We start from the raw sequence: 18330 nt of genomic DNA, 5'->3' as shown, positions 1-18330 counted from the left end.
AAAACACTTTCTTAACAGTACTATGGTACCAAAGTTGATAAACAGGACTTCACAAATCTAAGAAATTTTATGTACAGCCATTTATACTATGTTTTCAGTAAAGAGGCAACCAATAAAATGTGAAAAAGTTTACCACCTAGATATCTGACAGATAGTTACTATCTAGAATATACAAAGAGCTCAAAAAAAAAAATCAAGAAAACAAACAACCCAATTAGAATTTGGAGGTGTAAGTAAAAAGAGAGTTCTCAAAAGAAAGAAATACAAATGGCTAAGAAATATTTTAAAACATGTTTAACATTTTTCAGCATTAGGGAAATGAAAATTTAAAACTACTTTGTTTAATCATATTTGTATTCATTCTTTTAAATTATGCATCTGGATTCTTATTTTGATCAGGGATTGATTACTATTGGAGGAGAGAAGTTGTCTTTTTTTTTCTTTTTCTTTTTTTTTTTAACTTGCATTTTTCCTGGGACCTGCCTATCTTGGTCTAGAGAGTTCGGTTTAGATTTTTGTTGGTATTACTATTATTTTAATTCAGGTTGCATGTCTTCCTTCAGTGAGTATGTTGGTAGTGGCCAAGACAGACTTAATTGTACTACAGTTTTGATGATGTGTTTGTCTGTGATACTGGTGCTCCAGGCCCCAGGCTGTAAATACTGTGTTGAACTTATTCGTTAGCAATAGTTACTATCCAGACATTATTCACTCTGATAGTTGACTGTAACAAACACTTGTCAAGTACTGGTTGGTTGAGGTATTAGAAGAATTTTGATAGTACTGTATATACTAAATGTTAGGTGTTGTGGGTATGAGTGGACAGGAAGAGGAGAGCAGGTAAGCAGTCATGATGAGGCCAGTGAGTAATGTTAGCTTGGTAGATGGAACATGGATAGGGTATATAGGAAAGTGTTAAACCTTAATAATTTATTGCTATTGAATACATTTTGACATTGTGGAGAGATGCAAATGTGTTCATCTGTTTCTGATGTATTTTGTTCATGATAATTCACTTTCAAAATGGCTCCTAGCTGTGGCTCAGCAGGCTATATAGCAAGACAAAAACTGGTTTTCATTCCACTTCTAACAAGTCCACTAGAGGAATTATTGTGTCACTGATACCTACAATTTGATTTATAGCTCTTGAAGGTTATAGGCATGTCCTGTTGATAGACTTCCCAGCTTTTTTTTGGATTACTTTTTGGAAAGAACTTCAGAGTATTTTCTCCCAAAGTGGATAGTTGAGGTTCTACAGCCTTTATCACTGTGGAATGAAGTCTAATTTTTTCTCATTTTGAATCTCTCTTCATTGCCTTTCTGAGGACCAATATCTGTCACTGTCTTTCTAGGAATGTCCTTCCAACTTTTATTCAAATAATCAAGTAGCATCTTCTTGTTCATAGAAAAGTTCCTATTCTTCACTGTAGTTGTGTCTTATTAGGGGAAATTCATAGTTCTTGATCAATAGTTTTATTGGTGAGCTAGAAATCTTTATTGTAAGCAAAGTCCTTCTCTCTTTAATTAAAATATATCTTGAGTTACTTATAGCATCTGCGAAACTAGAAGACTAGAACAAGATGCTAATTTTGCCTCATAAAAAAACTATATCTAGGACCTTTATTAAATATGTATTATAATGTTAAGATGACTATGATGTCTATTTGCTTTTTGGGTGTTTTAGGTAAATATATATCTCTTTTGTTAACTTTGGGCAATATTATGTGTTAAGGAAATTGCCTAGAGGACTAGTTTGCCTGAGTAAAATATCTACTCTTGTTCTTACTTAAGGTGCTTCAATTCCCCTTATTTTACCTTAGAGAAAATGTTAAAGGGACTGGGGAGATGGCTTAGCATTTAAAAGCATTTGTTGCTTTTTTAGAGGACCTGAATTCAGTTCTCAGAACTCACACTGAGTGGCTCCTTTTGGTTTGGAGCACAATCTCTGGGGATTTAACAACCTCATGTGGGTTCTGAAGATATCATATACAGGTGGACACACATATACAGAAAGAGAGAAGGAGAAAGAAAGAGGGAGAGACAGATGGGAGAATGGAGAGAGAGAGAGAGAGAGAGAGAGAGAGAGAGAGAGAGAGAGAGAGAATGAATTGCCCTCTTTAAAAAAATAGAAATAGAAGTAGTATCTACACCATACAGTTGATTTATTGGGTAAATATTTTTTGCTACATGACAAAATTTCTTTCATCTATTCAACATAGTTTCAAGACTCAAGAGGAGGAAATCTGAGGGATTTCATATATATATGACATATGAAATATATATATATATATATATATATATATATATATATATATATATATGAAATATGTATACACACACACACACACACACACATTTCATTACTGCTGCCTTTCTTTCTAGTAATGCCAAGTTCCCTGTCCTTCTTCCTAGTAATACAAAGTTGCTACTTAAATACTTTGGTTTCACATTGGATAATTTCTTCCTGTGGATTGTTTCAAAGCTATATCTACTGGAAAAAATCTTTTTTCTTTCCTTGTTTTGAGAACCTGTCAAGTTTTACTTCCTTCTTAAAGGATGTTTTATTTCTGAGTTCAAAATTCACTTGAAAATTGTTAATGCCTTTTTTTTTTATCTGCAAGTTTTCTGATGAAAACCCACCTGCTCTTGAATTGGTTTCATCTGAGTGTGGGATATTTCTTAATTATTTTGAATTTTTGTCTTTAGTTCTGTTGATATCTTTAAGTCATCTACCCTCTTTGGGTCACTTTTTAAAAAAATTTTTAGTCCTGTATTTCTTGCCAAATTTAGAGTTTCCACTATTACTTACGTACACATTTAGCTTTAATTTTCTCCTCAGGGATACTTATACAAATATTAGACATTTTTATTAGGTTATAGAAAATTCCAATGCTCAAAGAAACTTGGAGAAGAGAGGTAGGAAAGAATTGAAGAGTCAGATAAAAAGACAAAGGAATGTCTTTTGGGGGTTTCCTAACCATTACAATAATGACTTTAGAGTGACTGAGATTGTCTCTATTCACCCCATACAAAGCTGAGCTCCTCATTACTTGACCCTGGGACTAGGAAAGGATCATGGAGCTCTATTTCTTTTTAACGGAACTATTGAAAACTGGTGGGTTCTAGGGGAGAGACATTTATTCAATGATGTACCCATGGACAAGCCACCAGGCTCTCATGAACAGTTCCAAAAACCTATGGTCACACAGATGGTGTTGATTAAACAGAGTAGGTAACAAAACAAAACAAGAAGATATGAATGTATGAAAGAGACCTCCAGCAAGGATATGCAGATGAGGAGGGTGAGAGGATCATAAGAGAGACTGGGAGCTAAGAGTAACCAGAATGTACTGTATACATGTATGAAACTGTCAAAGAAGAAAAAGTAAAATGTTAAATTTTAAGTTGATGGGAAATGATGTAATTATATTATAATATCAACAATAAAAGAAATAGCTAAAATTTATTTTAAAGTTTTATACTATCCACTGTTCAAATACAGACATTTGTATTATATACTTTTAGATTCAGTTCTTCTTTTTAATGCCCTCTCTACTGTTATGCTCAACCCATGAATTTTTAATATTTGTTGTTTGCTTGTTTTAAAATATGAGATTCACAAGGAACTATGAGATACACAGGAAATGCAAAAATGAAGATAAATCACCACCAGCATGTCTTTTCTTAGACCTCATTATTACCTCTTATCCCAATTCGTGTGTGTGTGTGTGTGTGAGTGTGTGTGTACATGTGTGACATTCTAAAATAAACTTCTAAAGGCTTTTTCATGTCTTCTGTATTGTAGTATAGTACTATAGGATTCTACTATCCAGGATGTAATATGTGACATCTAATTCTCAGATACTTGCTGCTTCCAATGTCCTCCTTGGTTTGTGACTTGAAGAATATACAAAGAAATTGGATAGTAAGAGGATGACAAATATGAATCATTATGGTTGACTCACAATGCTTCAAACTTAGCTGAAGACTAAAGCATTCCTTTCTCACTTTACATCCATGCATCTCTGAAGACCACAGGGAGGAGACTCTTTTCTTAGCCACAGGAATTATATTTTTTGCCTACAATGCTCAAGTGAGCTGCACTGTTTTAAATAGTGGAAGTGAAGTTTCTTAATATTTAGACAGTAGTTAGCTTTCTGCACTACTGTTCTGAATGTTTTATTTCTCACTCTTTTGTATTTAGGAAAAGGCAGTGGCAGCCATCCACATGACTTCTAAAAAAGAGTTTTCCCAGTGGCTGCTGGAAGAAAATTAGCTTTCAAGATGTTGAAGTTTTTAAAAAATCAAACTGAGCATTTAAGTTTCTGAAATAATGTCTTCATTTGAAAATAAATTATATAAAAACCAACTTTATTGTTTGCATTTTAATCATTTTATATCTGTGAATCAAGTTCCTCTAGCTGCTTGAGTAGGTGCCATCTGCTCATCTGTAACTGAGCCAGATTTATATTGGAGCCTGATTTCATATTTAGTTCTGATAGATGAAACATGTATCTTTATAAGGAATGAAACTCTGGAAGATTTCAACACTTTCTTGACACTCAAATTTACTTATTAATAACTATATGCAATTTTTGTAAATAGTGATTTATGTATAACCTATACTAGAGGTATTAGATATCCACTGACACATAAATGTACATATATATGTATATATGTACGTACATATATATAAGTACACACACACATATATATATATATGTATATATATATACATATATATATGCAAATGTCATATTCTTAGAACTATCCCTGGAAGATTATACCAGATTATACCAGCTAAGTCTATAATTTAACTGATGCTTTCTTCTGTCATGAACAGTGCATGGCAAGTATCCTCATATGTCTTTGGTAACCTGACAGTGCTAGTTGACCCTATGATCTTAGGGTTGCTTTCTAATACATCTGGAATTTTGCTGACTCGACTCTGATCCTTGTGTTCAGGCTTCTGTCAAGTTGGCCCAGCAGGTCTGAAGGGTTAATGAAATACGTTACTGGGCCACCAGAACATCTCCAGAAGTCTTTTAGTGTGTTTCTTTCTAGGAAGCTGTGACAAACAATAACCATTAAGGAATGACAAGGTGTACTAATACCATTCAGCATTGTTCACTGTCTGGTGGGTCCTTCTTAACATCATGAATCCTTTCATGTGTTTGCTTTAGCAAAATATTCTTTCACCTTTGTCTGCTTCAGCAAAACATTTCTTCACAAGTCTGATTTAGCTAGACATCCTTTCTCCTGTGTCTGCTTCAGGAAAACATTCCTTCATGTGTCTGTTTTAGCAAAACATCCTTTCATCTGTGTCAGCTTCAGGAAAGCATCATTTGACATAACTGAATTGCCAACAAAACCAGAAGCTTTCACCTCCCGAGTGTTTTAGAGTATGCCTTGATCATGAATTGCATAATATATTGTGGCAGTACACTTGTGTCACTTTAACATATAATTTGATCATTTTTCTCCATTTAATGTTAATAATACAGATTATAAAACAGTCTTATGTTACTGGAAATGTCTGGTATTGTCCAAATGCTGTCACCCTGAGGATGGCAGGTCCTGAGGAACATTGTGCATTTTATTATCAGCTTATTGCTTTTAAATATAACTTATATTCCAGTTATTAAGATCTTAACTTTTCTTTGCAACATGTGTCCTACAAGGTTATTCATATTTATAAGATTATTTTGAAAACAAAATTACATGTAAGATGTAAATTTCAGGATGTGTTATTTGTTATATCTGCATTTCATAAGCCCTCACTCCCCTACATGTCACCTTGCCATGGTGTACCCAAAGAAGGCTGGAAAAATCAAATAAAAGAAAGCAAGAACAACAAATGAAAGTCCTGAATTGTAGCAGAATCAGACAGCTCTGCTTTTTTGTTCCAGGATTGCAATTCCCCAGTCCCTAAAATCATTCTTGCCAAAATTTGTTTTGGAAATATAACATATTTTGAATATGACATATGTTCAAAATTAGCAGGAAATGTAGCCAAGATTGGGAATTAGGAAGAAAAAGTTATTTCTGAAAATATTTGATAGCCAAGAAAAAATGTTTGGATTAAAAAATTAGGGAATTTCATTGTTTAGTAAATTCAATAATATTTAAAAAGTCCCAGAAGAAATAGCAAACATTTTTTCCTCTCAGTATTTATAACTATCATTTAAGAGTTTTTGTAATTAAATGAGGGGAGTAAGTGTAATGTATATGCAATCATCTTTAGGTGGGCTATTTTATTTTTATTTCTAGAATGTCATGTACTTAAATTTTGCCATATGCATATGCCATATATGAAGTTGATCTATTACTTTTAGGCTAGATATACATAGTTGAAGGGATCCAGAGCAAAAATCCAGTTTGACAACATGACAAACATATTGTAGTTTCTGTAATAAATTTATAATAGGCTTTTTTTAAATTGGATTTTCTGAAATTCTTTATGTCAAAGCTGAGCCCATTCACTAGCCAGCTCTGTACAAGGTAGTAAGGTGTTGTAGATTTCTAATCTGACTCCACGAGATTTAAAATTTCTTTGAGGAGAACAGGGTTTCCTAAGTGGGAGATCTTGTTCCTACTAGAGCTCTTTACGTACGAACAGGACATCTTTTATGATTTTAGAGATATATAAAGGAAGAGAATTGATCCAGAACACTCCAAAATGAAGATATATGTCACTTCTCTTTTTTTAAAAAAGTCAATATATACTGACGTACCCACTGTGAGTGGAGAGAACACCATATGAGTAGAATAATTTTGTTATGGATACTCACTATGGTAGATGAATAGACAAGACAGTTCTCAATTAAAGAAATACTAATTGTCAGTAAATATTTTCAAAATTATACAAGATTCTTAGCCATCAGCATAATAAATTAAAGCTTCTTTGAGATTCTGTCTCATACCACTCATAATGCCTAGCATCAGGAAAGCAAAACACATACATGTAATGAAATAATGATGTTGCCTAAAAAATGGATGGACCTGGACATCAACACAACATTAAGTGAAATTATCCAGATTCAGAAAGTCAAATATGGCATGTTTCCTCTCTTGTGTCTAAACCCTTCACTCACGCTGGCAATTGTGTCACCAGAGGGCACACACTATGTGTCATGCCAGTAGTGTTGGATAGAGGTTTTGTATCATGCTCCTGTGTCACCAGTGAACACATATTATCCTGCAGGTCAGTATTGTATCGCACAGGTTACCTGTGTACCTGGGTAAGACCACTGATGACTTTTTTTCTTGAAAGTGTTACTAGTATACTCTTATTCAGCTCTCCTATCACATGTATTTTGCAAGTGCAGATTTATTTTCCTGGACATATAGCTGCCCAGTGTTTGTATTGCTTCTAAAAAGAATTATTGTTCTGGCACTACTATAAAAAATTAGTTGGCCATAAATATAAGGAAGATTTATCTACTTTAAATTTTATTTCATTGATTTATATGTCTACTTGAAATACTTTCAATTACTATTGTTTGGTAGTTAGTTTTGAATCTGAGAAGTGGTAGTTCCACATTTTTTTTTGTTAATTTTTCTAACAGATTGTCTTGTTTAAGATAGACCTTTTGCAATTTCATATGGATTTATAAGTAATTTGTCAATTTCTATGAACAATTTTGTTGGCTTTTCATAAGTATTATGCTGTCTTTATAGCTAAGTGTATTTATTAATAAATAATTGTTGTGACAAAATACCTAACAAGAAGCAATTTAAAGAACTTTTACTTCAGAGAGTAATGCAGCTCATCATGGTTGCAGATGTATGTGGTAAGAGTGGGAAGGTGCTTGTTATATTGATTCTGCTGTCAGGAAGTTGACAGAGAATGAGAAGTGGGGCCAGGCTATAAAATATCAAGGCCCAGCCCTAGTGACCCTCTTCCTCTACCAAGGTTCTACCACCTAAAGGGTAGTTGAGAAGATTTATAACCAACAGATGAGATTATTGAGACATTTTAAATTGAAACCACAACATTCCACCTCAATCCTCATATGCTGATTTACATTTCATAATATCATTCATTCCAATTTCCAGACTCCCCATGCTCTTAAATAGTCACAACATTGTTCAAATGTGCAATGTGTTTCCTGAGACTAAAATAAATCTTTTAAATGTGAGGTTCCGTGAAGTCAAAATACAACTTATATCCATACAACAAAGAATGGCAGAGCAGATATGCCCACAGCAAAAGGGAGGAAGATATCATAGCATGCAAAAATTGCACCAAAGCAAGAACCAAATTGTCTTAGTTAGGGTTTTATTGCTTTGAAGAGACGATATGACCAAGGCAACTCTTATAAATGGAAGCATTTTATTGGAGCTGGCTTACAGTTTCAGAGGTTTAGTCTATCATCATTGTGGTGAGAAACATGGCATCTTGCAGACAGACTTGGTGTGGGAGGAACCAAGAGTTCTACAACTTGATCCAAAGGCAGCCTGGAGGGGACTCTCTCCTGCACTGAGTGGAATCTAAGCATAGGAGCCTCAAAACTCAACAGTGACACACTTCTTACAATAATGATACACTTAATAATGCCACTCCCTCAGCTAAGTATATTGAAACAACCACACAAACCCGGCGGGGAAACATTAAATCTTGCAGCTTCATGATTGGCATCTATAGCTTATAATGTAATCAACTCAGATCAAAGGTTTTATGTAGCCTTGCCACCTCTGCTCTTCTGCCTTTACCACACATACTCTTTCTTGAGTGGACTCCATTCTGTTTATGTAGCTGTATTTTTTTTTATCATATCATCAAATAACATTGATGTAGATAACATTATCAAGTTCTGCTGCCACCTTGGGATTGAGTCCAATCATTTTGACCACTGTGGCAATAGGCTTTATATGCTGACCTAGGGATCTATTTCCAAGGGTGGTTTAAGTACAGAAGCAGGAAATTACTTCAGAATTTCAGATTAGCCTCTCTTCCTTTGAATGAATTTGCAATTGATCAAATTTTAGTCTGTGAAGGATGTGGTCTTGACATCAAGGCATCTTGTTTACTATCTTTATGCATGCTACAGATTTATATGTAATGCTAAAACTTCCTTAACATTTACAGCACAAGACTTGACAACAGTTTTAAATTTGTTTGAGCCCCATTATTCTATAACCTGAATATTTTAAATGTCTTTTTGCCTGATAATTTGTGTCTTTTCACTGTAGATCTAGATTAGAGTGGGTAGTATTAACCATACACCAGACTGAATGTTATTTTCCCTTAATTATTTTATCAAAAAAATTATTTCATTATTTGCTTATAAATGTAATCTAACTTACTTCCTCAGGACATATACAGAATACAGACAGATTTTTAGCTTCAACATAACATGAGTGACCTCTATGCTAGTTCCTTATGAAATCTATGGAACGTTCATTCCTTCTGAAATCTCATGAATTGGGCTGCTACTATTTCTATACATTTCTTTGGGCATTTAAGTCTTCCACAATGTCATTGGAATGTCTGATTAAGCTCTGATGACAGTATTTTATGGACTTTTAGTCAGTAGAACTTATAGTCTTATAAAACAAAAAAGTCTGAGGCTAGAGAGAGATTTCAGTACTTAAGAGCACTTATCTAGGTCCAAGTCTTAGCACCCAAACAATTGCTCACAACATCTGTAAATCCAGTCCCAAGTGATCCAATACCCCCTTCTAGCTTTCATGGGTAACAAACATACACATGATACACAGAAACCGTGCAAAACCAAAGCATCAATACATATAAAGTAAATAAAATAAATAAATAAATAAACAAAAACAAAGATCAAGGATTACTCTTTATCTCCTCCAGCCAATATCTATGTTCTTGTATGCCCTAAAGGGTCTACACCCTCCCGAAACAATGCTACCAGCTAGGATCCAAGTGTTTCAATATTTGGTCTTATAGAGATGCTTTACATTCAAACTACAACAATTACTTTGATGAATATTACTATCTTAACAATTGGATATCTCTGAGTATAAGAGCTTAATATTTCACCCAACTATTTAGATATTTAAATTTTCTCATCAATTTTATAATTTTAGAGTATAAATTTTGTACTGTTTTCTTAAATGTATTATTAGTAGTTAATTTTGCTGATAGTATAAATGGAATAGAATATTTCTTGATCATTTACTGTTGTCTATACATGCTTATATTCTATTGTTCTATAACTCTGAATCTTTATGAACACTGTTATCTTTGCCATAATTATTCTATATTCATTAATTCTTGAACTGTATTCATTAACTCTTGAATTTTTACATGCTGTTGACTGTTAGAGAAATGGGTACTTTTAATTTTATGCTTTTTTGTTATGTATTAGAATCCCTTTGTTTGTTTGTTTGTTTCTAATGAGAGACAGAAAGGGAGTGGATTTGTATGGGATGGGAAGTGGGGAGGAAATGAGAGGAATAGTGGGAGGGGAAACTGTAATCAAGATATATTGTATGAGCAAAGAATTGATTTTTTTTTTGACCTTGGAAAAATCTTTTTTTTTTGATATTTAATGATTTCAGTGTTTATTTAAATAACAAAATTCTGTGACTATTTTGTTATTTGTATATATATATTTAAATCAAATCATAATTTTTACTCATTCACACAGGGGTTATAAACACAAAATGGTAGGACATGGGGAAGGGGATGACACCGAAGTGTGGGTGTTCAGGAGGAGTACAGATATCTTTCAGAACAGGGTATCGGCTGGGTGAAGGTTCAGGGGACCAGTCACTATGACTCTGCCTATGATTCTCTTATCCTTATCTAAGTTAGTACTACCATGAGACTCAGATGAGGTTGTTACTCTATCCAGGGTATTCCTGAAACCCATCTTCACCCATCCTAAAAGAGAGGAATTCTGCCCCTAGAACAAGCAGAGAGGGGTCACCCAGAATCCCCTCTGACTGGCGATCTGAATTCTTGCTTAGGCTGTGAGGCTAAGCACTGCAAAGGAATATAAATAAAAGTTAAAAATATCTCTCTGAGTTCCCTGAGGGACAAGCCTGACTGCATAGGGGTTGATGTCAAAAGTATCCCCTCTACAGGAAAAAGACATCAGGACGGGTATGGCTCTCATGCCTCACTGGACAACAACAGGGGGACCAGAGCCATTACAAGGTCCCCTTCAAGTACTGGAGGCCAGGCCTCTATCCCCACCTTCGCAAGATTAGAATCACCATGGCCCTTCTATACTTGGAGAAGGGAGGAGATGTCAGGGGCAGCCATGCTTATACACTGAAGGCCTAAAATCAGCCATAGGCCTAAAATCAGCAATAGGCCTGACATACATGCATGCTAACACAAAGTCTTGGGTCTCTGTGGCAAAACATTGAAACAAATGGCTATAAGATATTGTAAAAAGGCAGCTTTTGTGGAAATTTAACAACCTGAGTAGTCATAGACCTTGTGAATAGATAGCCTTAGCAGGTAGTACCAACTTAGATAAGAATTTGTTTTTAATAAACGTGAAAAGTAGTTATTACAAGGGAAATCTGAAGCTCACAAATGGTTTGAGGTCTAATTTGAGTATTTGCTGTCTGTGGACACTTTAGCATCTACTAAATCATAAAATGAAAATTTGTGGTGACAACATGAATAAATAACACTTCTATGTAAAACTCTTAGAATATTTTTAAGAGTATAAGATTAGTGCATGCATTCATAGGAACTTAGAAGATCAACCTTTTCACAAAGAAAACAATTTTTATTTTATAGTTTTAATAGCCAACATGACATTTTATGTTCTACTTCATATGGTCTAGTTGCTGCAAAATAATTGATTTTGCTCATTTATAGGATATAGTTGATTTACATTGACCATCCATGATTGATATAAAGAGCAATTAGAAATGACTTTGTCACTTTGAATGGTAAAGGACAAGATTGAACCAAATGTGTTTTATTGTATGTGCAACAAATGTTGTGAAAAATGTATGCTAGAAATGACCTAAAGTTACTTTTACCTTAAATTTCAAAATGGGATCCAAGTGTATTCATGAATTTAGTCAATAAACTTAGATCATCTTTTACCTCTGTGGCTGGCCTTAACCTGATAGGCTGTAAATAATCAATTGTGATCCTTTCCAATGTAGTCAAGTTACTTCCAGTATAGGGCCTTGTGGAGGTAATGTTATTCCTAAGTGAAAGTGTGTTGCATTTTTTGCCCTACAGTTATTCCTGTACATGTTGACATTTCTGGAGCTTCTTTTTGACACATAGCTTATTCATTCATTCATTCATTCATTCATTCATTCATTCATCCATCCATTCAACAATTTCACCCAAATAATCAGTGTTCTAAAAAGGTAGAAAACATTTGGCAAAGTTGTTTACTTCTGGGGCTCAGTCTTCCTATAGGGCTATAAAGGTTATGAGGTCAAATATCAATTTTGTTGTGTTCCTTCTTATTTGTCCTCCTCTCTGTACAATCATTGAATAAGCATTTGTAGATTGCATGACTGGGAAAGAAAAATAGTTATGCTACAACCTTTCAAGAATAAAGGGCAGTGCCTAGTGTAATGCCTGATACATGTTAGATATTCAGAAACCTAATTTACATGAAGGGAAAAACAATAGATTATATTTAATGAGAATGAGAGTGGGGTGGTGATATTACAGGTTAGTGTGCTGGTGTGAATGCATGTGTATGCATATGCAGAGGACACAAAGGGATGGTGTATCTTCATTTATTACTTGTGACATCTTCCTTGAGATATGGTGTCTAACTGAACTAGGGACTTCTAGTTTCTGTTCACTAGCTGGCCAATGAACTCTTGAGATCTTCTGTTCCCCCAATGTACACCAATGCTTCTGGGTCTGTTCAACATCCTTGCACAAAAAGAGCATAATTATCCAGTGAACCATCTCTTCAGTCCCAGTGATATATACTCTATATTAGTGCGAGGTAGTAGTTTACCCTAGTAAATTTTGCCTCTGGAACTGGTGCTTTTTCATCTCTAGTAGTGTTTGCTTCCTGACTTTCTCCAAATCCAGCATTCAGTTAGTGGCTTCTTCAACTTTTCAGTGAAGCACTTCACCATGTTGACCCCCATGATTAAGCAGCTTTCCTCATCCTGTTATGCATCACTGTCACGGAGCACCCTCTATGGTATAACATTTTGATATTTCACCCTCTTTGCTGATTTTCCTTCTCAATGAAATAGAAAGAGCATTTTATTTTGCTGACAATTTTGTCCTGTTCTGTGCATTAAATATTTCTTATACTAGTCCAGCATATTGATTTTTGCACTTTAAAATTGCTTTGCTTTGAAATCTTCTTGAGAAAGCAGCCAATTTTGTACTTTGCTTATGTTCTTCACAATTCTTTTTTTTTTTTATTGGATGATTTATTTACATTTCCTATGTTGTCCCCTTACCCCATCCCCCACCACCCCCTCGGAACCCCCAATCCCCTCGCCCCTCCTCCTTCTTCTCTGTGGATGTAACCTCTATCTACACCCCCCCACTCCCACCTCCCCACCCTCAAAATTCCCACCCCCTGGGGCATCCAGCCTTCATGAGGTCAAGGTTCTCTTCTTCCACCTATGCCCAGCAGGGCCCTCCACTTCACAATTCTAAGTAGAAAATTAACTACTTAATTAGCTTCTAATAATGATTCATTGATACAGTAATTATTCTGAATAAAAAGTAAATTACTGTCTATAACTCTGTTCTTTTGTTTCATTGTAAAGTCAAGTATGTCCCAGAAATTACTTTGCTTGTAAAGAAAATAATCTGGCTTTGGTATCAGACACAACTATGTTTCACTTTCTACTTCATACTTAAGTGGAATGCAGGGCAAGTTTTACAATACAGTTTGGATTCCATTATTTATAAATGAGGCTACATAATTTTTTGCTATAGTTATTATGATAATTACATCTATCATGAGTAGAATATTTGGTAACATAGCAGACTTCTCCTCCTCCTCCTCCTCCTCCTCCTCCTCCTCCTCCTCCTCCTCCTCCTCCTCCTTCTTCTTCTCCTTCTTCTTCTTTTTTGGATTGTACTGTAGTTAATACCACAGACCTGCATTCTTTAGAAACTTTGAAAAATAAATGTCATAGTCCTACTGGGCAAATATGATTAGACTGTCAGTATATTGTCTTTCTTCTCTTTTAAAATAAATTTCTATCAAAATGGCACTTGTCTGCCAATCTCCTGGTCTTGTCACTGCCATAAACAACACATGACCATCCTTTTGGCTACTATGCCTTCATTCAGGAATCAAGGGCAGGCTGTGACCAATGAGAAACACTGTGGATACCTAGTAGCCCTATGCCCTGGGGCTGCAGGGCACATGGCATTCCTTAGAACTTAACATTAGTGACAACTTCTTAGGGCCAGGCTTTAAAACCCCAATGGTAATGGTTGCTTTCATGCTCAGGGCCTTCACAGCTAGCTTGAGCCTATTGATTTCATTGAGAATCAGGTGGTAAAAACAAATAAATGGAATGACCAAATAAATTCAAGTGTTTTAAAGCCCTGAGAGTTTATAGACTGAATTTTAGGACATTTTGTTTTATTTTTTTTGTTTGTTTGTCTGTTTGTTTGTTTTTAGGAATCGGGACTCTCAGTGAGCAGCTTATAGATTTGGCAAACCATGTTTTCTACAATGGGGTCTTATACAGGCCTGCAGCTCAAAATCCAAGTCTGAAATCTGGGAGGGAAGGCATTCTGGAAAATAGAAGATCTAATAAAACCAAAGACGTCTCATGTTCAATGCTGGCTGTCACGAAAGGGCTGGGCATCTGTTGGTCTGAATGTAGCTGGTCTCATGTGAATCCAACTTGGTACACAATCGCTAAACAATACAACATGTCAAGCAAAGTATGTGGTGCACAGTGTGTTCTGGTGGACCTGGACTGCCTCGTCCAGAGCTTGGTGATCTCTCCCGTTGCTCTGCCCAGAGGTATGGATTCCTTCAGCGCTGTCATGTTCTTTATTCACCAGGTGGTATCTGACTTGGAAGGCCACCAGGTGAGCATAGTAAGCTAGTGCAGGTATTGACACAGATCATTTGCTGGGCAGGTAGATGTGACACAGCTGGTAGGTCAGAATCTGCAACTCATCAGAAGAAAAACGATTGTCATCTCAAAGCACGTGGTAGTAGGAAGGATGGGTTGTCCCCTGGATGCCAACATGACTGCACAGGTAGAAGTAAAACTCAGTTGGGTGGGTGATCTTCGTGCCAACGGTAGTGACTGATGGAATGTTCCCACTCTTTCCAACCAGCTCATTCTTGTCTGTGCAGAAGAGGCACCACGATGAATGTGATCCCTGGTCGATAGTTCTTCTCCAGCTTTATGCAGGCCTCTCTGATGTCCAGTAGCTCCTGGAGGAGAACCTGCGGGACCTGACCCTCGGAAACGCCGTCTGGGTAGAAGATGATACAGGTGGGCTTGAATCGTGTAGATCTGTAGAACTGAATGAGCAGCTCTCGTACCATAGCAGCCAGGTCCTGGACGATTTCCTTTGGTGCTGCTGTAAGCGCATGGTGGCACAGTAGCAGTTGGTGTGTGCATCCATGCTGCCCACGGCAGCAATCAAAGGTTTCTTCTCATCTCCTCCTGGTGGGTGGGTGGCATCGGCTGCCAGGAAGATGACAGGTTGGTTGAACACTGGAGGTCTGCCCTGTGGCAGCAGGATGTTGTTGACGCCTCCCAGCTTGACATTGATCTTTCAGCAGATTGGTTAGGGTCTGCGGCGTGGTCCTCTGCACGTTCTTCATTTGGACGCACTGTGTGGCCATCCCCAGAACTATGTCTCTCACACGCTTGACTTCCGCATACACAGGAGTTTTGCCAGGCAGGATGACCACCAGCTGGAGACCAGTGTATGTGTTCTTCAGGTGCCAGAACATGGGCTCCACAGTGTCTGCCCCCAGTGCATATTTACAGAAGCAGGGCTGACCCTGGATAGGCATCCCAGTATCTCTTGAGATCTTCCTCAGTTGCTCTGTGAAGGAATTGAGATGGACTTCTATACACTGGCGCCGAAGTGGGAAGCAGGTGAAGGCCCACACCTTGATCTCCATGACAGTGTGGAACTACTTGTTTCTCATGTCCAACACATCCTGGACAGGGGTGACAATTGCTTTGCTCTTGCCTCCATAGAGGATGGAGGGTGACTGCAGAACCTGCCCAGTCACATCTGTCATCTCATCTTTCACCATGATTACAAATTCAGGAACATACGGATCTGTATTAAAACTTGTACTTCTCATCAATTTGCTGATCTCTTGCCAATCGGGTGCTGACCTGGCAGTTGCTCTGATCATGTCTGAGGTCTGATTGTTAATTTTTTAATACATCTCTGTCCAGAAACTATGTTACAGACCTCCAAAGGAAGGTAGGTATGTTTCTGCTCTTGTCCAACTTGTAAACACCAGAGGAAGGGGTAACACAGAACTAGCTTGTACCCGTCCTTGAAGTACTGGGCCACTGTACACTCCACTGTCTGCCCACTTTCTTGCTGCAGTGGGAATGTTTGGTGACTGGCAGGCCATCTGGTCACATTGCAGATACGGTACTTCCTCTTCATCTCACCACAGTGTGTTATCTCCACCTTTAGACCTTTAATTTCTTAGGTAAACTTTACCCTTTGGGAATCTGTCAGAGGTTTTTGTTGTTCTTCAATACTTTTAAAATCCAAAAGATCACAAACAAACTCAATCTCTGGCTGTGCCTTGTAAAACGCTGTTGCCGATAAATCAATATTCAGCATCGTTTTCCAAAGAGAAGGTGGAACAGACTGATAGAAACCAAGCCACAGTTCTCTGCCCCACCCAGAGTGTTGGAATAGTCTTCAGATGCAGTAAAGAAGGAACAGCCAACAGGGGTGTACTTCGAGGTTGGCAAGTGCCTCGTGACAACGGCCTGGATCATCTTCAAGGGGACATTGGGCAGCTGCCCCTAAAGTTCAGGCAGGAAGAATGCAAATTCAAGATCAGCTTGGGCTATATAGTAACACTCTGCTGAGAGAGAAATGGAGTGAGAATATTTCATGAAAATGAATTCATAAAATGTTAATTAAAACATAATATGTTTTCTTCCATTTGCATTTTTCAGTGATAAGGTACTAAAATGGAGCTTGTGGTTTAATTTCATTTATGCTTTCAGTAAAAGAAACTGGCTCAAATATTATATTTATTCTAACTCAACTTAAGGTTTGGAAACTTGACCTCAGTGTAGAGATTGGACTTATCTCTTAGATCCTGTGTCTTATTGTAAATGAGCCTTATTTATTATCATATATGTTACTGAGTAGAAATTTTAACTGAGTAATCTTTCATTGATTGTAGAAATTCCAGCTATTAGAGCTCATGCTGTTCCAGAGCCATGTCTCTCCTTTTCAGGTCTTTGAAAACACTTCATAGTTGATTGTAAAAACATTGCAACACCTAATAGAGCCTGAATGTACACTAAAAAATATTATTTAACTTTCACTTTCACAATGGAATGGAGAAGCTTCAAACAGTTATTCTTAGAAAGCATGAAAGGGGTTGGATAGACTCTAAGTTATCCCATGGATGCAACTCAGTATTTATATTAGCCTACTTCTGTTTCCTATTTGACTTTCATTCACAGAAATTTCCAGAAACTTCTTAGTGAGATTCACCTTTCCACATGGGAGCATTAATCAAGATAACCCCAACAAAACTGTTGGTGCACAATTTTTTGCCATGTGCTCTGAAGTTTATTCAGAATTACTTCAAAAGAGTGTCATGTCAGTGTCTGGTTACCCGTATCTCATCTGTTATCCTGGCAACATTTGAAATCTCTTTTATCTTTCAATGTTTTCTCTATATCATATAGCCTATTAATATATATGAAATGGCATGTGCTTCTTTTCGGCTTTCTTTATCATCTCCCTGCACTGCTAGTTTTGCATGCAGCCAGCAGTAAATCCAGTGCAGATGGTATAAGTAAGTTATGGAAAATCCTAATATGATTGGACAGATTCATAAAATGTAGTCAGATTGTACACAGTTGAATAGATATTTCTCCTTCCTCTGTACCTTACATAAGGCATAGTGTTTTCATATATACTCACTCTAGGTGAAAACCTTGGCCACACATAAAGAAGTTGATAAATCTAAGAGCACTCACCAGTCATCAACTTGCAGATCATGAATCAGTTAGAACAAACTATTTAAATAAGTGGCCACAGCCTTATTACTCTGCTGGTTGGGTCTTTTCTAGTGACTGGTCTTTAATCTAACAATATGAGCCAGTGAGATATTTCCTGCCATGGTAGTATAATCAAATGCTCCATATTTTTTTTTTAATTTAATCTTGAATCAGGACTCATTG

At 36.5% G+C, this 18330-nt stretch overlaps 1 pseudogene; it reads right to left on the bottom strand.

The window, feature by feature from the left end:
* Nucleotides 1-14836: 14836 nt before the first annotated feature.
* LOC114610151 lies at nucleotides 14837-16923 on the bottom strand (annotated as a pseudogene).
* Nucleotides 16924-18330: the final 1407 nt, after the last annotated feature.

Source organism: Grammomys surdaster, unplaced genomic scaffold (assembly GCF_004785775.1).
Source record: "Grammomys surdaster isolate TR1022 unplaced genomic scaffold, NIH_TR_1.0 126029, whole genome shotgun sequence".
In the NCBI taxonomy this organism is placed as follows: Eukaryota; Metazoa; Chordata; class Mammalia; order Rodentia; family Muridae; genus Grammomys; species Grammomys surdaster.
Note: the sequence above shows the minus strand (reverse complement) of the source record. Positions and strands in the feature narration are given on the sequence as shown.